The following is a 25477-nucleotide window of genomic DNA, read 5'->3' on the forward strand; positions in this document are numbered from 1 at the left end:
TTTTTCTTTTTTTTTTTTTTTGACAATTGTTACTTAGTTTTTATTTCATAATCATAAACTTAACTCTGCAATCCAGCTAGGCATGGGAGAGAACAAGGAAAACATGGAACCCAAAGGGAACTGCAGCGAGAGCACAAAGATTCTAGGATACTGCGAGCAAATGGGGTGGAGGGGTGCTCTCCTGAGCTACAGAAGGAATGGTCTGGTGGTTAAGATAAAACACAAGTCAAACTTATTCGAGTTGTCCACAGTCAGCAATGGTGATCTTCTTGCTGGTCTTGCCATTCCTGGACCCAAAGCGCTCCATGGCCTCCACAATATTCATGCCTTCTTTCACTTTGCCAAAGACCACATGCTTGCCATCCAACCACTCAGTCTTGGCAGTGCAGATGAAAAACTGGGAACCATTTGTCTTGGGTCCAGCATTTGCCATGGACAAGATGCCAGGACCTGTATGCTTTAGGATGAAGTTCTCATCTTCAAATTTCTCCCCATAGATGGACTTGCCACCAGTGCCATTACGGCGTGTGAAGTCACCACCCTGACACATAAACCCTGGAATAACTCTGTGAAAGCAGGAACCCTTATAACCAAACCCTTTCTCTCCAGTGCTCAGAGCACGAAAATTTTCTGCTGTCTTTGGAAACTTGTTTGCAAACAGCTCGAAGGAGACGCAGCCCAAGGGCTCGCCGTCGACAGCAATGTCGAAGAACACGGTAGGGTTGACCATGGCTAGTAGTACAGGACTTTCCTCGGTGGCAGCGTCTGCAAAGCCGACATTTGGGTTTTTCTTCACACCTCTTCCGACCATAAAGTCTGATTCACTGGAGTCTTGTAGTTAGCTGTCTTGTTTGAATGCTCTCCAAGAATTCAGGAGTGAGGCTGTGTGGCCTGCTTTCTGCTGAACATATCCTGAGGCCTCAGGACCAGAAGTGATTGATTGATGTGCAAGAAGCAAACGGCCTCTTGTCTTCCACTGACTGCAATAAAACCATCAGCACTAATAAGAAAACAAGCTCCCCACTGAGAAGCCAAAGGAATGGGCCTGCTTCTAGGATGGTATGATTTTGCCTTCCCCAGTCATGGATTATACTTCCAATTAGCTCCAACCCTCATGGCATCCTGTACAGCATCTCTTGGGGAGATGTCTGGCCAGTTCACACATGTCAGGTGTTATATTAGTAACACACCTCCTGGTATCAATACAACAGACCTGGTGTTTGCTTTCTGACTCATAGACATGGTTTCCATGGAACTGAAGTACATACCACCAACAATGCCCAGTCTGTTCCACATACAGGCCCTTTCGGGGTGTCTGCCCTAAAGCAGACTAGAAAAAAGGAAATAATCTGAGAAAGAATTTTTTTTTTTTTTTGAGGTGGAGTCTTGCTCTGTCGCCCAGGCTGGAGTGCAGTGGCCGGATCTCAGCTCACTGCAAGCTCCGCCTCCTGGGTTTACGCCATTCTCCTGCCTCAGCCACCCGAGTAGCTGGGACTACAGGCGCCCGCCACCTCGCCCGGCTAATTTTTTGTATTTCTTAGTAGAGACGGGGTTTCACAGTGTTAGCCAGGATGGTCTCGATCTCCTGACCTCGTGATCGGCCGTTTCGGCCTCCCAAAGTGCTGGGATTACAGGCTTGAGCCACTGCACCCGGCGAGAAAGAATTTTTTAAAAACAAACTAACAAACAACTCAATATAGGTGTATCTCAATTGCAAAATCAAATCTCTATTCCAACATCATAAAATGCAGACAACTATGTACAATGATATAGATAAATACCATATACAATGATATACATAGACACAATGGAATGAATTAGCTCTAACATATATGCAAAAACAAAAATATATGATGTGTGTCTGTGACCCCAAACAGTGGTAGTATTTTATTCCAGCAGCATCATTAAAGAAGTTGATTAACATCTACATAAAGATAGTTAGGTACTGACTATAGGGGAAATAAACTTCTGATGTGTACTCCTCATGCTGGGGGAAAGAAGAAAAATTGTTTAGGCACTTTGTTATCTTCTCGTTTCCTTCTTACCCTCCAATTCTACTTAGCATGCAAACTCCTATGGGTTTATAGTGGACAACCTGCCAACAAACAGAAAGAAAAAGATGTGTCTATCATTCAAGTGTGAGTTTTTTGTCACGTGAGTCCAGAAGAAAGTCATTGTCTTCCTAGCAGATAAAGTTGTTCCCTGGCTATATACATGGATGTTTCCCTGTGTGCCTTGAAATCCACACAGAGTGAGCTTGCAACTGTGTTTTCCAGAAAGGTGTAAGGTGAAAAATAAAAGCCCACTTCTCAGCTATTGCATTGCTGGCTTATTTTATGTGCAGAATATTCTATTTAAGTAGAGCACTTGTAGAAAATTTTATATAACTTGAAAAATTCTCACTAGAATTTCTACAATATCAATGTAAATCTCATGTTGGCTTAAGATTTAAACATACACATGAGCTACTATTGAACTGCACAAGTTTAAAACTGTCTACAAAGAAATATAATTGACCAATATGGTAGGAATATACAGCAGTACAAATAATGTAAAGTAAATTGCCCTTTAAATTATATGTACTTTAATAACTCAAAACATTGTAGTGCATATAAGGGATTTTACAAGTCATAGCATTTTAACTGCTGTTTCTTAAGACATCATCCTATCTGTTTCATCTCCTTCTAAAATGCCACAACCCAATGTCCTGCAAATGCTAAGACGTGACAGATTTTGAGTTATAATGTTGGGTTCTGCCATGCACAGCTGCCTTCTTAGAATAGTACAACCCACTGCCAAAATAAATGAACAGCATCTTTTTGTGGGACTTAACTGTCAGAAATGCTCTAGTCTCATGTCTGCAAGTTTGGTAACAGAAGCAACCCAAGGAAAAACGTGTGATGCCTGCACCCTGCTAATGGTGCTGTCTGTGCATTTGTTATTTCGGATCTAGCTTTTCATAGCAACCACTGAATACGCAAAATGAATTTAGGGGTGCCAGAGTTAATTACACCAGCTCTATCTGATGGACAAGTTTTGTAAACAATCAGGATTTTAACTTCTCTAGACTTGAATTTGAGAGCCTGGCCATTTGTATCCCTTTATGGAGCTAGAAATTTTGAATAAAGTATAGACAGATGAGTTCAGGTCACATTTACTTGTCCAAAGATGGAACACAGATTGGTAAAGATGCTTGCACATCTATAGGGTACTGAATGTAAAAGGATTTTCACTTTCTTTCCTTTTTTTTTTTTTTTTTTTGGGACAGGGTCCCGCTCTGTCACCTAGGCTGGAGTGCAGTGGTGCATCACGGCTCACTGCAGCCTCAAATTCCTGGGCTCAAATGATCTTCCCACCTCAGCCTCCTGAGTAGCTGGGGCTAGAGGCCTGTACCATCACATACAGCTATTTTTTTTTTTTTTTCATAGAGATAGGGTCTATCTATGCTGCTCAGGCTGGTCTTGAACTCCTGGGCTCAAGTGGTCCTACCTCTTTGACCTCCTAAAGTGCTGGGATTACAGACATGAGCCACTGCACCCAGCCCAGTTTTCACATTTAATCACTAGCAGTAATATTTTCATTTAAATGTGGAGAGATACCCAGGCTTTCCCTCCATGGAAAGGCAATAATAAAGTTTAGTTCTTGGGCAGGCTTTTCAGAACTCCTAGGTTGTAACTAACTTTTGTTAAATTTTCTTCTACACATCTTCAACAATAACTACCACTTTGTTGTCCTCGAAGTGACAAGGTAGTTAGTTGGATGCAACATAAGAAAGTTTAATTTTTTTCCATGTAATACATAGTACCCTAAATATATTTAGCATCATTGTATCTTGCCAAAACCAAATATTCTTCATATTCCCCTCAAGTTACTTACAACCAGCTCCATACACATCATCCCCCCACACAAATTCATCCATGTTGCCACAAAAATACTCATCTCACACTGGACACCTAGCAATGCACACTCAACACTCAGAAGTTACAAAACCAGGCAGGTGCTCCTCTCCTAGATGACAGTAGACTCCAGTGAGTTTCCATTTTCTAGGAGTCAAATGTCCAGGTTGCCACTCTTCCTTTGGCCACTTGCCTCCTGGCCCTTCATTACCCATTCACACCTTCACCAGAGCCTATGCAAGAGAACTAAGTGAAGTTAAAATTCAGATCTGCCAATCTTGGTTCTTCTTAGATAATGCCTGGTAAAGGAGTTGACCATGAAGAATGCTGAAATGTCTCAATCATTAAAAAATATGTCATCTATGGATTGCAGGCATTTGTGTTAGTGACTACAAAAAGTTACACTTTTTGTAAATGAGCAACTTATTCCTACAACCTAGGAGGAATGTTGCAGTCAGGATTCAAAGACAATTAATCAAGAACCAGAATGTGGAGGAAGTTGAAAACTGTGTTACTGCATCTAGAAAAGAAAAGGCTCAATGTTGTTTCTTGATCTGCAATATGAAGGAGTCGTATTGGATGACAGCCACAGTTCCCTCCAGTTGTGACTTTCTATACTTTTAATGGCTAAATATATGATTGATTATTATTTGTTCTGTTATGGAGTGGTAATTATGAGAAAAGAACCTGGACATCAAGGGCAGGACTATCTTACTGTTTTCCTCTGCCAGGAAACTGCTCTTTCTAAGATTGCCAAAAATATCCTAGTAGTCACTGTGAATCCATCAACCTCTATTTACAGGAGCACCTACTATGTACCAGGCACTATTTCAGGAGTCCAGGATATAAAGATGAATAAGACCCAGTCTCTGCCACCTAGGATCCCAGAATCTGGCAAGGGAGACACATGTAAAACCCATCCCAGTAAGAGCTCTGCTTGAGATGATGTGTGAGATGCTATGAGTTGCATGAGAGTGCAACTAACTCTAAGAGGGATCTGAAAAGGTTTCTCCTGACATTTTTGTCAGGTCTTAAGGAATAAGGTCAGGGTGTTCTAGGCAGAGAAAAGGAAGAAAGGGCCTTCCTGGGAAAAGTGATGAGTGAGGAACAGCAGAAAGAGGGGCAGCTTGTGTGGCTGCCGTTGAGTGAGAAGGTGAGGAGAGCAAAGTGACCAGAAGGTGAGGAGAGAAAAGTGAAACATTGGTTTCAAGAGTTTAAAGCATCTTTCATAGCCCACTAATTAATCTGATGTCATCTCTAAAGCCATGGGTCTCAATTGGTGGTGAGTAGTCATTGCAAGGCATTCACCAATCCACCAATCATTGTCTCCAGATTGAATACATGTTATCTTTCCAAATATATGTCACTATTGATTCAATGTATGTAAATTCCATGCTTATTAATCACAAAAAAATTTTAAATTGTTGCTGGATTCAGAGTAGCTTTTGGTTTACATAATTTCTCAATTAATAGATATGTGGGCATCCACAATGTTTCTTGACGTGAAAAAAAACAATGAACCGTTGTTTTGGGTAACAGCAAATGGTTACACATTTTAAAACAGAGATGTAGAATGATCAAATTGTTATTTTACGATGATCACTCTAAAAAGATGTTGGCGATGGATCTGAGGGGAATGAAAGGAAAAGCAAGGATATTGGTTAGAAAGCTGATCAACATGAACAATAATTAGGACCTCTGACAGTGAAGGGGAGTGAGAGAGGAGACAATCAACACAGGAGGTATGTAGAAAGTAAAAACAAAAAGAGTTTCAACCAATTTAACATGAAAGAGAGAGAAGAAAGGGGGAGTGAGGACCACCCCCAAGTTTCAAGTTTAGACTGTGAAATGGGAATGGAAATAGAATATATAGGAAGTAGGATTGTTGGAGAAGATAATAAATTTGATTTGAGATATATTCATTTAGGGTTCCTGAGGGACAGAGAAGATGAATCCCTAGTAAGAGATAGGAAATGTGAATTGGAACCCCAGGAAAGAGGCAGAGGTCACAGATAAAGATACACTAGAGTAATAGCTGTGATCTGTGGCATATACATGGAAGATGCACGAATCTTTTTTTGAAACAACTAGCACTTTCCTTTTGCTCCCTTTTCTTCACCCCCTTTTCCATTCTACTGCCTAGCATTCTAATGGTTACTTTGGATTCTGATAATGAGTGCCACACCCTAGGGATGTGGAGCAGAAGGCTGGGGAGAGCCTGGGTTCCAAGGACTTTGGGGAACAGAGCTGTCATCCTAACCTTGGATGTCTTTGGACTCTTTTTTGAGAAAGAAAGAAATGTCTCTTTTGTAAGTTGCTGTGATTTTTTTCTTTATTTCATGCATTGAACCAAATCCTAATTAATTCATAGTATGTGCTGGGAATTATATTTTTCATGTATCATATGTTCTCAGAATCAAGGAATCAGAGAGGAGATAAGAGTGTAACATTTCAACATTCTAGAAAACTGGACTACAAAGTATACTGATATGGTTCGGCTCTGTGTCCCCACCCAAACCTCATCTCTAATTGTAATCCCCATAATCCCCATGTGTTGAGGAAGGGACCTAGTGGGAGGTGATTGGATCATGGGGGTGGTTTCCCCCCATGCTCTTCTCTTGATAATGAGTGAGTTCTCACCAGAACTGATGGTTTTATAAGTGTCTGACAGTTCCTCCTTCACATGCTCTCTCTTGCCTGCTGCCATGTAAGACGTGCCATAATTATGTTTCCTGAGGCCTTCCAGCCATACAGACCTGTGAGTCAATTAAACCTCTTTCCTTTATAAATTTTCCAGTCTGAGGTATTTCTTTATAGCAGTATGAGAACAGACTATTCTCCTACTGGAATCCATCTGCTGAAGAAGATAGTGAAAGGGACAAGGCAATCACCACCCAGTCTGTTGGCCAATACTGGATCTGGATCTATCTCTTCCTATTTCAGAATAACTGAAAAGGTAAAATAAATGAAATCAGGCAAAACTAATAGATGGTGACAGCAGTCAGGATATAGTGATTACTTTAGGAGTGGTAACTGGGAGGGTGTGTGAGCTGTGTTTCTCTCATGCTCATACTGTGCTCTTTCATGATTTGAGTGGTAGTTATATTTTGAGAAAATTCATGGAGCAGTCCATTTATATGTTATATAGTTTTATATATGTAAGTTATTAAGCAACACAACATTTATAAAAATAAATATAAAATAAGAGAAAGAATGAGAGAAAATTTTTCGTTGAAACAGACACCTGAAAACAATGAATATTTGATAAAGCTATTTGGCATCATCAATAAGGCATAAGAGGATATGTACTTTATGAAACAAGACCAGAAAACTATGAGTAGCAATCAGGCTGGGATGAAAAGAAAGTTGCTTGAGATTTTAAAACATTTTAAAATAAAAAACATAATAGTAGACGTGACATATGCATCACAGCCCCAAAAGTGTACGATTGACATTCCTGATAACAGAGTGGTGGCAGAGCAAGATGGCAGAATAGGAGACCCCCAGTGATCATCTCCCCTGCAGGAACATCAAATTCAACAACTGTTTACACACAAAAAAAGCACCTTCATTAGAACCAAAAATCAGGTGAGCACTCACAGTACTTGGTTTTAACTTCATATCACTGTAAGAGGCACTGAAGAGGGTAGGAAAGAGAGTCTTCAATCACCAACATCACCCCTCCCCACCCCCTACCCCAACAGTGGCAGCGTTGCATGGAGAGAGGCTCTGCACTTGGGAGAGGGAAGTGCAGTGGATTGTGAGGCTTTGCACTGAACTCAGTGCTGCCCTATTACGGTGGAAAGCAAAACTGGGCTTAACTCTGCTAATACCTGCTCATGGAGGAAGTACTCAGACCAGCCTAAGTCAGAGGAGAATTGCCCATTCCAGTGGTCAGAACTTCAGTTCTGGCAAGCCCTGCCACTGTAGGCTGCAGTGCCCAGGGGCCCTAAGTAAATTTGAAAGGCACTCTAGGTCACAAAGACTGTAAGTCCTGGTGCTGAGCTGGGTTGAGAGCCAGTGGAGTTGGGAGGCATGAGACTTACTGAGACACCAGCTAGAGAAGCTAAGGGAGTACTTGCACCACTCCTCATCCAACCCCGGGCAACACAGCTAGCAGCTCCAAAAGAGACGCATTGCTTCCACCTGAGGAGAGGAGAGGGAAGAGTAAAGAGGACTTTTGACTTACGTCTTGGATACCAGCTCAGCTACACTAGGATAGGGCAACAGTCAGAATCCTGAGGCCCCTATTCCAGGCCCTAGCTCCTGGACAGCATGTCTAGATACACCCTAAACCACAAGGGAAACTGTTGCCTTGAAGGGAAGGACCAAGTTTTAGCAGGATCCATTACCTACTGACTAAAAAGCCCTTGGGCCTGAATAACAAGCAGCAATACTAAGTAGTATGACATAGGCCTTAGGTGAGGCTCTGAGATGTGCTATCTTCAGGCACCAGCTCAGCCATAGTGGGGTAGAGAACCAGGCAGGCTTTTGGGGCCCCTGATCCCAAGACTTGGCTACTGGATGGCATTTCTAGACCTTCCCTGAGCCAAAAGGCAGCCCACTGCACTGAAGGGTGAGTCCCAGGCCTGGCAGCATTTACCACAAGCTGCCTGAAGAGTCCTTGGGCCTTAAGGGAGCATCAGTGGTTACCTGGCATTACTCTCAGTGGGCCTGTGGTGGTAGTGGCCACGGGGTGAGGCTCCTCTGCCTGTGCAACGGGGAGGGAAGAGTGAGAAGGACTGTGTCTAGTGGTTTGAGGGCCAGCTCAGTCACTAAGGTTTTTAACCCCAGTTTCTAGCTCCTGGATAGCATCACTGGACCTGCCTGGGACCTGGGGGAACTTGACATCCTGAAGGGAAGGACACAAGTCTGGCTGGCTTCAATATCTGCTGATTGTAGAGCCCCAGGGCCTTGAACAAACATAGGCAATAGCCAGGTATTGGTTACAGCAGACCTTGGGCAAGACTCAGTGCTGCGCTGGCTTCATGTCTGATCCAACACAGTCCCAGTGGAGGCCACAGGGTGCTTGTGTCACCCCAACCCCTGTCCGAAGCAGCTCAGCACAAAGAAAAAGACTCCATTTGCTTGGAAGAAAGTAAGGGAAAAGAACAAGACTCTGCCTGGTAATCCAGAGAACTCTTCCAGATCTTATCCAAGACCACCAAGACAGTACCTCTGAGTCTGCAAGAACCACAGCATTACTGGTCATGGGGTGCCTCCTAATGTAGTTATGGCTTAGACCACAATGCCCAAGCCCTTTCAAATACCTGGAAAGCCTTTCCAAGGAGGACAGGTACAAACAAGCCCAGACTGCGAAGACTACAATAAATACCTAACTCTTCAATGCTCAGGCACCAGTGAACATCAACAAGCATCAACACCATCCAGGAAAACATGACCTTACCAAATGAACTAAATAAGGAACCAGGGGCCAATCTTGGAGAAACTGAAATATGTGACCTTTCAGAGAAAAGGAAATCTTTATACACTGTTGGTGGGAATTTAAATTAGTACAACCACTATGGAGAACTGAAAACTAAAAAAAGAGCTACCATATTATCCAGCAATCTTTCTGCTAGGTTTATACCCAAAAGAAAAGAAATCATGTTATTGAAGAGATAGCTGCACTCCCATGTTTACTGCACAATAGCTAGTTTGGAAGCAACCTAAGTGTCTACCAACAGATGAATAGATAAAATGAGGTATATATACACAATGGAGTACTATTCAGCTATAAAAAAGAATGAGATCCCATCATTTGCAACAGCCTGGATGGAATTGGAGGTCATTATGTTAAGTGAAATAAGCCAGGCACAGAAAGGAAATCTTCACGTTCTCAGTTATTTGTGGGAGCTAAAAATTAAAATAATTGAACTCACGGAGATAAGAGACTAGAAGGATGTTTACCAGAGGCTGGGAAGGATAGTCGGGGATTGGAGGGAACTGAGGATGGTTAATGGGTACAAAAAGTAGAAAAAATAAATAAGTATTTGCTAGCACAATAGGGTGACTACAGTCAAAAATAATTTAATTGTACACTTAAAAATAACTAAAAGAGTATAATTGGATTGTGTGTAACATAAAGGAGAAATGTTGGAGGTGATGGATACCCCATTTACCCTAATGTGATTACACATTGCATGCCTGTATCAAAATATCTCATGTAACCCATAAATATATGCACCTAGTATGTTTCCACAAAAATTAAAAATAAAAAATTAATTTAAAAAATAAAAACAAGAAAACAGAATGAGAGATATAGAAGATAAAGTTGTAATTTTTTTCAGTTTTGAGAAGGCAAACTAACTAGAAAAAATTTGTTAATTCCTCACCTTATGCCATTTGCTAAAACTCCTTCTAAATATACATTAGGTCAGGCATGGTGGCGCATGCCTGTAATCCCAGCTACTTGGGAGGCTGAGGCAGAATTGCTTGAACCTGGGAGGTGGAGGTTGCGGTGAGCCAAGATCGCACCATTGCACCATTGCACTCCAGCCTGGGCAATAAGAGTGAAACTCTGTTTCAAAAAAAAAAAAAAAAAAAAAAAAAAAAAATTAAAGGGGCAAACTGACAAAAATTAATGATTGATATAAAGGAAGAACCTGGGATCCAATCTCAAAACTAGTCATGTTTCTGAAAATGGATCCAGAACAACTGTACAAAACAGACAAATATATATCAGAAAAAAACTTTCCTGAATTTAAGAGTGACTTAAATTTGTAGATTAAGAATGTCTCATTTTTTTTTTCCAGGTAAAACCAATATAAAGAAACCAAAACATAGACGTATCCTGGCAAAATGTTTAAATGTAAAAAAAAGACTAAATAATTAAGTTTGTTGGAAAAAGAGAGAGACCCAAGACCATTATTCAGGAGTAAAAAGTACATTTATCACAGAAAAAAAAGTCGTGCTTTTATCACAGAACAGAAGGACATTCTATGATGTGCAAAGGCTTAAATTCTTCATTCATGCATTTATTCAGAAAACACTTATTGACTATAAGATACTTTTTTGAAAATAATTACTTGAAGGCATATATCAGTTATCTGAGTGATATAAAAAATAAAGAACTCAAAAACAGGAGAAAGTGACATATGAAAGGATCAGTGATGAGAACAAAGATCAATTTAGCAGAGTTAAGATTAAATCACAGTTACAAAAATGAATACAAAACTATATGTAAAATGAAATTGAAATGGTTAAAAAAAATTAAAGCTGGGACAATGATCTTCAGTAAATTCAGCCACCAAAACCAGGGGTGACAATATTAATTTCAAACACAGTAGAGTCAAAACAAAAAACACTACAATGAACCAGGAGAATCATACTCTTTTACAAGTATCAACAATCCTCAACTGTTACGCGCTAAATAACACAGCATTGAAATACTTAAGATAGAAACTCTTTAAAACTCTGAGGAGAAATTAATAGACATACAACAATGGTAAGCTTTTTGATAAATCAGGTACACTTTTAAAATAATGTGATAAATTTCAGGATTAAATAACTGCATTACAAATTAAATCATTAAAAAAAATCTAGGAGAGTCAGATTCAGTAGTATATGCCTGCTGTCCCAGCTTCTTGGGAGGCTGAGGCAAGAGGATCACTTGTGGCCAGGAGTTTGAGGCTGAAGTGTGCTGTGATCATGCCTGTGAATAGCCACTGCACTCCAACCTGAGCAACATAGTGAGGCCCTGTCTGTAAAAACAAGGGAGGCGAGGGGAGAAAATATAGGTGAAGAATTAACTATCTGGGAATAGGTAGACCTAAAACAATGGAATAGACAAGAAAGGGAAAGAGTGACAGATTCACCTACATTGTTTGAATATAAGTAAATAAAAAGAATAAACAAAATTAAAAGGTTAATGGCATACTGGAAAAACTACAACAAATAGGATAGACAAAAAGCTAAATATATAAAGTTTCCTTATAAAAAAAATCAAAAGCTCTAGCTCCATGCTCATGCTGTCCAGTTGAACTTTCCACTATGATGGAAATGTTCTGAGTCTGCACTAATATGGTAGCCACTGCTCACAAGAGCACTTGAAATGTAGCTAGTGCCAATGTTGAAATGATAATATTTGGGGTGTATTTAGTTAAATATATTTTATTATTAAGATTGTTATTACTAAAATAGTTTTATTATTAAATTTTATTTTACCTGTTTTTTTTACTTGTTTAACGTGGCCACAAGAAAATTTGAAATTACATACATGGTTTGCATTAGGTATCTATGCAGTACTGTTCTAGAATAATGATCAACGAAACAAAGAGAAAATTCACAAAAGAAGAAATACAAACAGCCAATAAACTATGAAAAAAAGTTCCACCTCACTTATAATCCAAGAAATACAAATTAAAACAAGATACTATATTTTCTCTATCAAATAGACAAAGTTAAAAAAAAATACTCATTGTTGGCAAGGTTTCCACAAAATGGGCATTCTCATACACTGCTGGTGGGGGTAGAAATTGCTTCAACCTTTCTGGAAAGGCATTTGGCAATATGAATCAAGAGCCTTAAAACCTCTTATATTCTTTGACCTAGTGTCTCTGTTTCTAGGAATTCAGCCTAAAGAAATAATTTTTTAATGCGGTTAAAGTTTTATATATATATAAAGACATTCATCACAGTGCTATTTCTAATAGTGAAAGATTGGAAACAACCTCAAAAGCCAGTAATAGAGAAATTGTTAAATTACGGTACTTCTACTTTGTTAATAGTCCGTAGCCTTAAAAAGTTTTTTTCTAATATTACCTAGGTATGAGGAAAATGTTCACAACAAAGAGTGAAAAAAGCAGAGCTTATTATACAGTATAATCATACAGAATATTGTAAGCATATATAATGCATATATAAACACTTTATTTTATAAAATTAGGATCATAATTTCATATTTTCTAGCACATGTCATAGAGTTAGGATCAAGGTTAAGTAATACAAAAAAGGTTATGAGTGGTTATCTCTGGGGGGTGGGATTTTTAATTTTCACCTTTATACTTTTCTGGGCTTTTTTCTCCCAAAGTTCTTATGAGTATATTTTTAGTATAAAAATCAGAAAAGTATTAATAATTTTGTTAAAGTATTTAATGCCACATCAATGCTCACCTTCTCTCTTGGGTTTCAGGTCCTGTATAAACTGGGTCCCTTTTCCCTTCCAAACTTACTTCCCACTGCTCCACATCAGTCACGTCCCAGTTCCCTCTATGGGATATCTGTCCTCACCTCCTTTCCCGAATGTGGTGCCGTCTAACTTCCCACTGAGCACCAGGCAGTGGCTCAATGGAAATGTTCACAGACACTCTCATTTATCCTGACTAACAATCCTGAAAGGTGGAGATTATTATCCACACTTCAAAGACAGAGGAAGGCAAGGAAACAGTGTTTGTTCCACTAAACAATTTTCCACCCACCCTTTCTCTTACTTTCTCCTATACAAATGTTTTTGGCTCAGTTCTGCCATTTTCTTGCAGGGTGACCTCGGGCAAGCTCCTTAACTTTTTTAAGGCTCAGGTTCCTTATATGTAAATGGGGGAAACAATGGTACAAATATCATAGAGCTGGTGTGAAGATGAACAGAAATGATCTACTCAGTCCATTTGGCACACACAGTGCCTGGCCTGCCATATTATCACTACTACCTCAGGTCCCTCCTTGCACTCCAGCCCCTCAGACCTAGACCTTCCTTGTACTTGGCACTTGGTTGTTTTGCGTGTATCAGCTTCAAATCCTCAACTATTCAACAAGTTTCCAACAGGAAGAGACAGTGCCTTCTCCTTCTCCATCTACCACCACATCGAGTGCTATGGAATGTTCTGTCTGGAATCAATAAATATCTAATTGTTTGAATAATCAGTAGCATTATTTCTTATGCCAACTCCTGGACAAACTTTTCCATAAATTATCTTATGGAGTGAGCAGCCAACCATGTGGATTTGATGGGGGTCTCCCAGATATGTTCTTATTTGCCAGCCAAAGACAGAGGAGAGGCCGGTCTACTTTATTCAAGCAAACTTAACGTGCGTGTTGTCCTGAGCTGTATATCCACACTGCATTCCTTAGTAGGCTCCCGATGAATACCAATTTTCTAGCTAACTGCTTTCCTTGCCTTCCCATCCTAAGCCCAAACATCACTTGCTAGATTTCAGTGAGATAGAGCATCTCTGTAAGGAACCTTAGATAAGGCATGTCTGACAAAATCCTTAAGGATTTCCCTTATTCCTTATGGATTCCTTAAGGATTCCATAAGGAATAAGGATCTCCACAAGGAAACTTTTATAAGAGATTTCACGAGAAATACCAAGCCTGCCTTTGGGTCAATGCACACTCACTCTCATCTCCTACAACCTCTGGCTGCAGGACTCACTACCGGTCAGTTGCAATCCAAGATCGGAATGTTGAGTCTGACATGCTGTGACATTTATAACCATCCAAGAAGAAAAATAAGATAAACCAAAAAACAGCTTTGTGACCGGGCATGGTGGCTCAAGCCTGTAATCCCTGGGAGGCTGAGGTGGGCGGATCACGAGGTCAGGAGATGGAGACCATCCTGGCTAACACAGTGAAACACCATCTCTACTAAAAATACAAAAAATTAGCCGGGCGTGGGCACAAGTGCTGCCTGTAGTCCCAGCTACTCGGGAGGCTGAGGCAGGAGAATGGCATGAACCTGGGAGGCGGAGCTTGCAGTGAGCCAAGATTATGAAACTGCACTCCAGCCTAGGTGACAGAGCAAGACTCCATCTCAAAAAAACAAAAACCAAACCAAACCAAACAAACAAAAAAACAGCTTTGTTTAGTACACAACATTACTAAAGTAGTATTGTTGCCAGAAGAATGTATCCTGATCCAGGCCCCAAGAGAGGGTTCTTGAATCTCACACAGGAAAGAATTCAAGGCAAGTTGCAGAGTACAGTGAGAAGAGATAGTTTATTGAAAGCTACTCAGATTCAAAGTAGGGCATCCTCAGAAAGCAAGAGGAGGAATACATCATCTTTGTTGTAAATTCTTCTAGAGGGGTCTTATCTATGTAAAGGGTAAGCTAAGTTATATCTATGTGTGGGTGGGCTGACAATGTGACAAAATGTATCACTTTGTTGATATAATGAAAGTTATCCTTGGCATTTTAGTGTGTGGGCACATCAAAGCATGGCTATAATCATCTTAAAAGTATATATTATCCTGTGATATTGGTGCATCTGGGCATTTTGTCGTCATAGGATTTTGTTCTTGCAGGTATTATTAAGCTGCTTCCTTAGCTGTAAACATCTTAGGACCATGGTCATGACTGTGCCTTGTTAGATTTCAGATGGAGTTGATTTTAAAATGGTGTCACCCTGGCTCTCCTATGCACCTGTTTACCTAACAGTATCGATAAAAGATAATAAGTTGGGGAAAAAAAGTTGGCTTAGGGATAACATAAAGTCACCCAGAATATTTCATCCTTAAAGAGATTTAACAAGTATTTCCTGAGGACACCCACCTCTATCTCCTTTTGAAGGAAGAAACACCATTTGCAGTAGAATGCTTCATTTCCTGAGCATCTGCCTTGTGCCAGCCACAGCGCTAGACATGGGCATAGGGCAGCTTTACTGCTCCTGCGTGTCCGTCCTCTCTCCTTGCCCTTCCCCATCCTCATCACTCCCCACGATGACTCGGAATTCCCCCTTCACCCACAAGCCTGCCTCTCTTGATAGCCTGGTGAAGAGTGGTATGGACATAGCAGGTAATCAACAAATACTTGTTGAAGGAGTGAATTGGAGGAGAATACAAATCTTCAGATTCCTCAGGCTCATGACACACAGAGAAACAGTCACTGGTCCCCTGGGAAGCAGGGTCCTCCAAAGCTGTCCACAACACCACCTGGAAAGCGGGAGGAATTCCTTTCTGGATGAGCCGCACACCGACTTGCACCAGGGGGCAGAGTGAGCAGCACTTTTGGAGTTTGACCTGGAGCCAGGGCCTTTTCAAGGGAGTCCTCCCGGAGCCATTTGAGACCTCCCAGTAAAACAATATGTTTTCTGTGCTTCTCAGCACATTCATGTTTCTAGTCAAAGTGCTATTGGGAAATGTTAACTTTTTCTACCCCTGAAGGAACAGTGGCCGCTGAGAGACAGTGTGACAGAATTGTGCTGTCTGAGGGGTCTTCCACTCAGTCTGAAAGGCCAGTTCCAGGAAGCCTACAGTGGGAAGTAAAGGCCAGTTACAGTAATCCCATCAGTGGGAGGTATTCTTAGTTTTGTGTACCAAGAAGACAGTGTAATATTTAGAGGACAGTAAACCCCAGACCCACACTGTTCCACTAGACTCTTCCTCACTTGGTCATAGGCAGCACTCAGGCACTATAAGCCTAGCTTTATCGAAACATAATTCAGAAATGCAAACAGAAGAAATTTTACTGCAAATGGTATTTCTTACTTCAAAAGAGAGAACTGTTTTCCCTTTTACGGTATCTTAGATATCCATTTTTTGAAAATGTTTTCCCAGCACATTACAAATTACTTCAGAGTTGAGAAATGCTCCTGCTAGGAAGAGGTTGAGTGCTCGGAGGGTTGGTCCCGAGTCCCGATCAAAAGATTGTTTATTTGGGCAACTACATTCTTCTGTCAGTAAGGCCTGGGGAGTTTACTATTAATCCCAAAAGTAAACCTCAGTTTGAGTTGCTTACAAAAGGCGACTACTATTTAACTCTTATGTTCACAGCACGTCTTGTTAATTCCTCCAATAAAGGAGAATTCAGCTCTTGCATTTGAAATTTCCAATTTTTGGTTAAGTGACCTTAAACTACTTCACCCCTGATCTCTACTCCCATCTTTATTCTCTCCACTTCTGTTGGGACTTCCCCAGAAAACACCTGAAGGTTTAGCCTGCAGCTGAATGTGTACCAGCTTTAGAGGGGACCGAGGGAGAGGCAGGAAATGGTGCCTGGTGAGAGCACACTCCCTTCCTGTCTCAGAGGGTTGCTGTCTGGACGGGAATTGAAGAAGAACCAGAAATACATACTGAATTAGGATTGCTAGAGTTAATAAAACAAACGAACGCACGCGAATTTTTGTGTGGGACATACTTATGCTCAAAATTTGTCGTTGTCTATCTGATATTCATATGGAACCAAGTGTGCTGTATTTTATCTGGCAAGCCTTTAGTGAATGGATAAGCCAGACTTGGACGAAACAGTGGCTGGAAGGTGGAGGCCCTCAAAGTCTCGAAGAGAGAGGTCCTCAAGATTTCTTTTCTTGGGCATCCTCTAGTACTCAGAGTAGAAACACAGAGTCTGTGGTGGCTTGGGGGGCAAAGACGAACCTCTAAGGCTGGCCCACCATGGGGGAGGAATCCGTGTTGAACGGAGACAAAGAGAAGGTGGAAGGAAGCAGCACTGGCGTCCTGCTTCCTCTCCCTATGGGTTCCCTCTGCCTTTCTCCCTCGTCTCTCTCGGAGGGCTCGCTCGCTCCTCTCCACACGCCTCCTCCCCACACGCCTCCTCCCCAAGAAACCAACATAAGATAACTCTCTTCACTAGTTCTCCTGTGCCTGGGTGTCGATGAGAATAAAGCGATGAACCTACGGGACAAGCGGTGGGCAAAGCTTCCGGTGCATTTGCAGCTCAGCAGTCGAGCGTCAACCCCAAGCTGCATTAACTTGGGTGCCCGCGCCTCCGGCAACCCCGGAGCCTCAGCGCTCCCGACCCTGCTCTGCCGCCCCTCGCCTCGGCGCCCGGCGGGAGCGGCTGTCGGGTGCGTGGGTTGCCCCGGGCCTGAGCCGGAGGAGAGTCCCGCCCCGCCGCGCCCCGCCTCCGGGCGCCCGGACGCTGCCGGCGCGGACGCCATTGCCGCGGCCGCTGTTTGTTATTAAACTGCCCACAGACAGGGCTTCGAGTAAAAATACCAACTTTCCAGTCGGGGCGGCGCACGTCCCGGGGCCCTGGAAAGTTCTGGGACGGCCGAGGTCTCCTCGGACACCCGCACCCACGCCGCCGTCGTGCCCTTTCTGACTTTTGGCTTCCGCTCCTCGACTTCCCTTTTGTGCGGCCCCGGGCAGCTTCCTCAGGCCGCGCGGGCCCCACCTGCCGCCCTGGGAGCTGTTCCTCCCCCAGTAGCAGCAGCATCCAGCTCGGGTTTTATTTCCTCCCGAGACACCCGAGGAAGCCTCAGGTGGGTTTCCATGTCAACCTTCACTGAAATCCAAACATTTGGCTTTCTCAAAGGCAGTTTAACCTCTGCCACCATTTTTTTTTCAAAGCTTAAAAAAAAAACAAACGTAGAGCTTTCAAAAGCCGCAGGCTTCTGGGGGTTTCTAGTCAGAAGGTGATAACACATCTTGAGACAGGATATGTATAATTTGGTTTCGCGTTTATCCTCACAAAGCTAAACAGTAATGGCTGAGAGCTATGAAAACACTTAGGTAAGGAGAGGGGCTACAGCAGAGATAAAAGGGATAATTGGAAACAGAGGCTAAGCCTCCAAGTTGCACCTTCTTGAATGCTGTCACAGCCGGGCAGGCCGGGGAGCTCATGGCAGGCAGCGGCATCTCTTAATTCTGGGCATTCCGCAGCCTCTCCTCTTCCAAGGTTTACTTACGCAATCTTAGCTGCAATTTTCCACAGATACTCGTCCTGGTTCCGGGCCACCTTCCCCAGTAAGAGACCTCCGGAGACGGGAGCTGGGGGTTGAACGTGTGGTGAACACAGGTTCCAAGTTTTGGAGCAGGCCAACTGGAAATGGGAGATAACCTGTTGAGATAAGGGATTTACCGAGGCCAGGGCGTACTGTGGGGAGCGGGGAGCAGAAGGGGTGCGGCTCCACATGTCCAGTCGTGGGATGCAACTGGGAGGTAATATATGAGTCTAGTGAGACCACACGGGGAATACTATGTTCCTCATTGCCTCCCAAGGAAGATGCACATAATGAGCTGGCTGCCGTTCAGAGAAGAGCAATTAGGATGCTTAAGGGGCCAGAGGGAGTGACTTAGGGGGAGAGATTAAAAGAATTAAGTATGTATACCTTGGCTGAGCTCAAAGCACAGGGAATGTGGAAACTCTATAAGCATCCTCCGAATATAAACATAAGGAGAAGTGGAATTGTTTCTCATGCTCCCTGAGGGATGGAACTGGAAGTAATAGGATAGAAGAAAAGAAAACTTAACTACCTGTTAGAGAAAGCTTCTGAATAGTCCCAGATACCCAAAGTGTCAGAGTCACACCTAATATTTTTTAAAATAAAGTCAACAAAGGAAGACACGACATGATAGGAGAGAAATAAGTTTAGATAACAGGGACTGGTCTGACAGGGATGCTTTGAAGTTTCTTTTAGGGAGTATCTGAAACCTTTGAAGGCTTCCTACTAACTAAAGTTTATTACCAGGTGTTTCTGCTTGGCATTCAAGGCCCTCTCCATCTGGCCCAGCTTACCCTCCTAAAATAATCTGTCATCAATCCCCAACATCAGCACATCTCCTGAGTGTTCCTGGTGGAGGAACTAGTGTAGTTCCTCCTTTGTGCATGAAATTGCTCCAACTTGAAATTCCTCTAACCTGAAATTCCTCTCTCCAATCCCAGTGTCCAGCTATTCAAGTCTTACCCACTTTTAAGGGTCTACTTATATCCTACTTCCCCTGGCTACCCAAATCCATAATGCTCCTGCTCTTTTCCTCCTCCTAGAACTCATGTTGGTACCTGTCATACATTACTTGCATTGTTAGCTGATATATTCTGATCTGATCTGGTTTTACAGATTGTGAGCTTCTTAGAAACTAGAGGGCATGTAGTGTCCCACTTCCCACCACTTTTTAATTCTCCGTGCCAGTTCTCATAACCATTATGAACCATCATTCACACAATAATGGGATTCTTTCCTGGTTTCTTCCTCTGTCTTGCTGTTTCGTAGTTTTCTCTGTTCCTCCTTTAGATGTTGGTGCCCCCAGAGTTCCTCCTCTTTTCTCCATTCTTCCTGGAAGATCACATCCAATCTCAGGGCTGCAGTGACCCTTCCAGTGCTGATGATCCCCAAATCTCTGTCCAGCTTGGCTGTTTCTTCTGTGCATCAGGCCTTTATTGGGCATCTCAAATTGGCCGTCCCATCTGCTCTTCAGCATTCCCAGGGTACAAGTCTGAACTCATTTTCTCTTTCAAACTATTGCTTTCTATTCTTGTGTTTCCTGTTTCAGAGAATGGGTCCTACATCCTTCCATTTGCCCGAGGCTAGAAATCTAAGTGTCATCCTTGGCTCATTGCTGCCCTTCCCCAACAATCAGTCACCAAATTCGGTTGATTCTACCACCAGAATATCTGAAGTGCTTTTGTGTCAATTCTATCACCTGAATATCTGGATTGCTTTTGTGTCTGCCTGAGATTGCCGGCATCTTCACAGCCTTCCTGGTATCAGACCTTACTTCCTTGACCATTGGGGTGACCATGTCCCTTAGATAATGCTCTTACCTCTCCAAGGGGAGAGGTACTTTGGCCACAGAATTGAGTCCAGACATTAGCACATGATCTGAGCCCAGCCAATTCCAGCTTTTCCTGGGACCTTATATTCTGAATCTATTCTGAATCGGGAGAAAAGGTCTCCTTTAGTTAGAAGCTGTAGAGATGTGATCTCAGAACCACCAACAGGCCATGTACCCTACCAGGCCTGAAAGATGAACAGCAAACTTTCCAAGATGAGCAGAGATGAGTGCAAAAGTAGAAAAGGTGTCCTGGCAGCACTCCATTCCCCCATCCATCCCTTGCTGGCCAGCAGCTCCCTTGCCTTTCTGTGATTCGGTTACTGAAGCCAAGAAGTTCCTCACTTTTAATTGAACTTTTTGAGGTGGTTTCTGTCTCCTTGAAACAATTCTGATTAATTAATCAAATCTGCTATTTTCTTCATTCCTGCTGCCATCAGTCTCATCTAGGCCACTGAAAGCCTTCTAACTGATTTCTGCAAACAACCTCACACCCTTCTCTGTCATTCTCTGGTGTGGCACCATGACCTTTCTAGAACTCAGTCTTATCAAGATACTCCCAACCCAAACACCCAGATTTATTTCCAAGGCTTATGAGGCCCCTCACACCCTCACTCCTGCTTGTTGCTTTTCCCCATCTCTTGCATTCCCTGCTCTAGTATTCCTGAATGTCCTTCATGTCCTCAGTGGGCAGTGCTCTCTTTTCTTTAGGCCTTTGTACATAGTATTCATTCTGCCTAGTTTCTCTTCTCCAGCTAATTGCAACTTGCCCTTAAAGTCCAAGTGGAAATGTTACATTGTCAGAGAGGCTTCCTCTGACTCCTAATCTGGGTGAGCTATTCTGTATTTCATTGATTACAACACTGCTTTTCACACCTCTTAATGTATCTACTTGTGAAATATCTTACCTATCCCCACTAGTCTATAAACTCCTAAGAGCAAGTCCATGTCATAGCATCACAGAACTTAATACCTTGCTGGACATAATGAATTAATGATACCAGCTACCACCTATTCTCAAATGTGTATCTCCCCATTGGGTTCCAAATATATACAGGTGTCCTTCTGTATCTGTGGGGGATTGGTTCCAGGACCTCCTGTGGATATCAAAATCTGTAAATGCTCAAGTTTCTAATGTAAAATGGTATACCATTTGAATATAACCCACGTACATACTCCCATACGCTTTGAATCATCTCTAGATTACTTATAATACCTAATACAATCTAAATGCTATGTAAGTAGTCGTTATACTATATTGTTTAGGGAATAATGACAAGGAAAAAAGTCTAAACATGTTCAGTACAGATGCAATTTTTTTCTAATATTTTCAACCTATGGTTGGTGAATCCAGGGATGTGGAACCTATGGATACAGAGAGCTGATTATATTTCTGACTGTATCCCAAACTGCTCCTCTTTCTGTGGTCCTTATCCTCCAAGAAGGACAGTCTAGAAGCCTAGAGTCACTTTTTTTAGACAGTCTTGTTCTGTTGCCCAGGCTGAAGTGCAGTGGTGCCATCTCAGCTCACTGCAATCTCCGCCTTCTGGGTTCAAGCAATTCTCCTGCCTCAGCCTCCTGAGTAGCTGGGATTACAGGTGTGTGCCACCACCCCCAGCTAATTTTTGTATTTTTATTAGAGACGGGGCTTCCCCATGTTGGACAGGCTGGTCTCAAACTTCTGACCTCAAATGATCCTCCTGCCTCAGCCTCCCAAAGTGCTAAGATTAGAGGTGTGAGCCACCACGCCCAGCCCTAGAGTTACTTTTTGATGCCTCCTGTCCTCCAATACCCATTCAGTCAACATTTGTGGATTATCACTTCTAGTCTTCATCTATGCCAATCCTGCTGGTATAGAAGAACTGGCCTCCCAACTGTTTACCTTGATGAACTGCCTCTCACTGCATTCCATTCTGCCCATTCAGCCAGTTATCTTTCTAGAAATGCAAAGCTGACTGCATTCCTCTTCTTAAAGTTCTTAAGTGATATACTCAAGATGGAGTACTCTGTAATGACCTGGCCCCAACTAACATTTTCCAGCTCACCTTCTGCCCCTTCTGGACCTGTGCTGCCCAAGTTACCTCAGTGTTGTGTTCCTGATAAAATATTGTGTCATTATCTTCCATATTTTTGTCTCTTTGCATATGTAATTCCTTTTGCACAGAACGTTCTTTTTCCCTTGTCAGCCTAGCCAGCTTAAGACAATTGAGATCTGGGAAATTTGCCATAACTTCCTTTAGGAGGTTTAAGGTAGCTTTCTCTTATTTTCCCATACTGGCTAATCTATAGAAATTATAATAATGTATTACATGTATACTACACGCTAGTCCCTCTGAGGCTAATTATTAGTCTAGGTAGATTGGCATCTCAATAAAGAAATTAGGAATTGAGCTGAAGAGAGGTTAAGTGACTTCCTGAAGTCTTCATGGTTAATCCCTTTCCAGTGTCAGGAATCAAACCTAGGTCTCATCGCCCAATGGTGCGATCTTGGCTCACTGCAACCTCTGCCTCCTGGGTTCAAGCGATTCTCCTGCCTCAGCCTCCTGAGTAGCTGGGATTTCAGGCATGCACTGCCACGCCCAGCTAATTTTGTATTTTTAGTAGAAACAGGGTTTCTCCATGTTGGTCAGGCTTGTCTCGAACTCCCGACCTCAGGTGATCTGCCCGCCTCGGTCTCCCAAAGTGCTGGGATTACAGGCGTGAGCCACCACACCCAGCCTAATCATCTATGTCTTTTTCCCAATTTACCTTCATTCTGGGACACACTTTTAATGAATAGAAAGTCAGGTGGAATAACCAACTGTTGTAATTTTAAGTATACTATTTGTCTAGCCTTTTTTTGTTTACCATATAATGAATCACTTTTATTGAAAATAATACAATTAAGTAAAATCAGATTGTTTCAATAATTTTGGAATACACAGTTTCTATACCTGTGTAAGTCACCCTAATTTGATTTGCAGTAAAATCTTCCTTTAAGTTTGCAAGGTCAATTTTATAATGTATAACAATAGGCATTGAGGTTAAAAATATCATTCTTATCTTTTAATTTCCTTTCTGAATCTGGATTTTAGCTTCCCCTCCCCCCCCCCAAAAAAAATCACCATTTTAACCATTTAAAAGAGTGCAATTCAGTGACTTTTAGTGCATTCACAAGATTTTGTAACTATCATCATGATCTAATTCCGGAATTTTCATCACCCACAAAAGAAACTCTGTACCTATTAATCAGTTACTCCCCATTCTACCCTCCTTCCAGCCTGGCAACCACTAATCTGCTTTCTGTCTCTATTGCTTTGCCTATTCTGAACATTTCATATAAATGGAATCATACAATATGTGGCCCTTGTGTCTGGCTTCTTTCACTTAGCATAATATTTTCAAGTTTCATCCATATTTTATTCTTTTGTATGGCTGAACAATATTCCATCGTATGGATATACTACATTTTGGGTATTCATTCATTTGTTGATGAACACTAAGGTAGTTTCCACTTTGTGGCTATCACGAGTAATGCTGTTATAAACAAGCATGCACAAGTTTTTGTTTCAACACCTGTTTTTAATTATCTTAGGTATGTACCTAGGAGTGGAATTGCTGGGTCATATAATTCCATGTTTAACTTTTTGAGGAACTGCCAAACTATTTTCCATAGCAGCTGTATCATTTTACATTCCCACCAGTGATGTATGAGGATTCCAATTTTTCCACATCTTCATCAACACTCAATTTCCATTTTGTTATTATTGCCATCTTAGTAAGTGTGAAGTGGTGTCTCATTTTGTGTGTGTGCGTTTCATTTCCCTAATGACTAAGAATGTTGAGCATCTTTTCATGTGCTTATTGATCATTTCTATATTTTGTTTGGAGAAATATCTATTAAATCTTTGCCAGTTCTTTAATTGGATCACTTATCTTTTTGTTGTTGAGTTGTAAGTGTTTATATATTCTAAATACTAGACTCTTATCAGATATGTAATTGCATATCAGTAATGGGATGGCTGGGTCATATGGTATTTCTAGTTCTAGATCCTTGAGGAATCACCACACTGTCTTCCACAATGGTTGAACTAGTTTACAGTCCTACTAACAGTGTAAAAGTGTTCCTATTTCTCCACATCCTCTCCAGCACCTGTTGTTTCCTGACTTTTTAATGATCGCCATTCTAACTGGTGTGAGATGGTATCTCATTGTGGTTTTGATTTGCATTTCTCTGATGGCCAGTGATGACGAGCATTTTTTCATGTGTCTGTTGGCTGCATAAATGTCTTCTTTTGCCATTAAGTATGATGTTAGCTGTGGGTTTTTTCCATATGTGGCTTTTATCTTGTTAAGGAAGTTTTCCTTTATTCCTAGTTTTTAAACTGTTTTTATCATAAAAGTGTGTTACATTTTGTGAAATGCTTTTTCTATATCAATTAAGGTAATCATGTGGGTTTTCCCCCTTAATATGGCATAGTACATTGATTTTCATATGTTGAAATACTTCTGCATCCTGGGATAATTAGAAATCAATGTTGATGGGCATAAAATATAGGGAGATGTAATTTGTGATAATAACAGCATAAGCAAGGTGAGAGAGGAGTGGAACTCTATAGGAGCAAAGTTTTTATGTGCTGTTGATATTCATTCAAAGTAGATTTTTATAAATTAAGATGTTAATTGTAATCTTCAGGGCAACTACTAAGAAAATATTTAAGAAATATATAGTAAAAGAAATGAGAAAGAAATCAAAATGGTACACTAGAAAAAATCTAACACAAAGAAGACAGCAGTAGAGGAACTGAGAAACAAAACAAAGTTATAAGACACAGAAAACAAATAGAAAAACAGCAGAAGTAACTCCTTATAAATAACTACATTAGATGTAGATGGATTAAACTCTCCAATTAAGATGCAGAGATTGGTAGAATGGGTGCTGTCTTTTAAATTATATAGAGAAAAAGAAAGTTATGAGCCAAAAGTAATTTAAAACTGAGTCTTCACCTATGTAGTTACCTTCACTGGTATCTTTGATTTCTTTGTGTGGAATAGAGTTTCTTTCTGGTGTCCTTTCATTTCAGCCTGAAGGATTTCTTGTAGGGCAGGTCTACCAGTGATAAACTATCACAGTTTTTGTTAATTTGGGAAAGTCT

General features: G+C 41.5%; 1 long non-coding RNA gene and 1 pseudogene across 1 annotated transcript in view; one reads left to right on the forward strand and one right to left on the reverse strand.

Moving 5' to 3' along the window:
- On the reverse strand, nucleotides 1–18709 carry LOC102126007 (peptidyl-prolyl cis-trans isomerase A pseudogene; annotated as a pseudogene).
- LOC141407005 (uncharacterized) overlaps nucleotides 17697–25477 on the forward strand; it is a 25090-nt gene continuing 17309 nt past the window's right edge. Inside the window, exon 1 of the long non-coding RNA XR_012413696.1 lies at nucleotides 17697–18052. This is a non-coding gene — a long non-coding RNA (uncharacterized lncRNA). The remainder of the gene's footprint in view (nucleotides 18053–25477) is intronic.

This window comes from Macaca fascicularis, chromosome 6 (assembly GCF_037993035.2).
Source record: "Macaca fascicularis isolate 582-1 chromosome 6, T2T-MFA8v1.1".
NCBI classification, from domain to species: domain Eukaryota; kingdom Metazoa; phylum Chordata; class Mammalia; order Primates; family Cercopithecidae; genus Macaca; species Macaca fascicularis.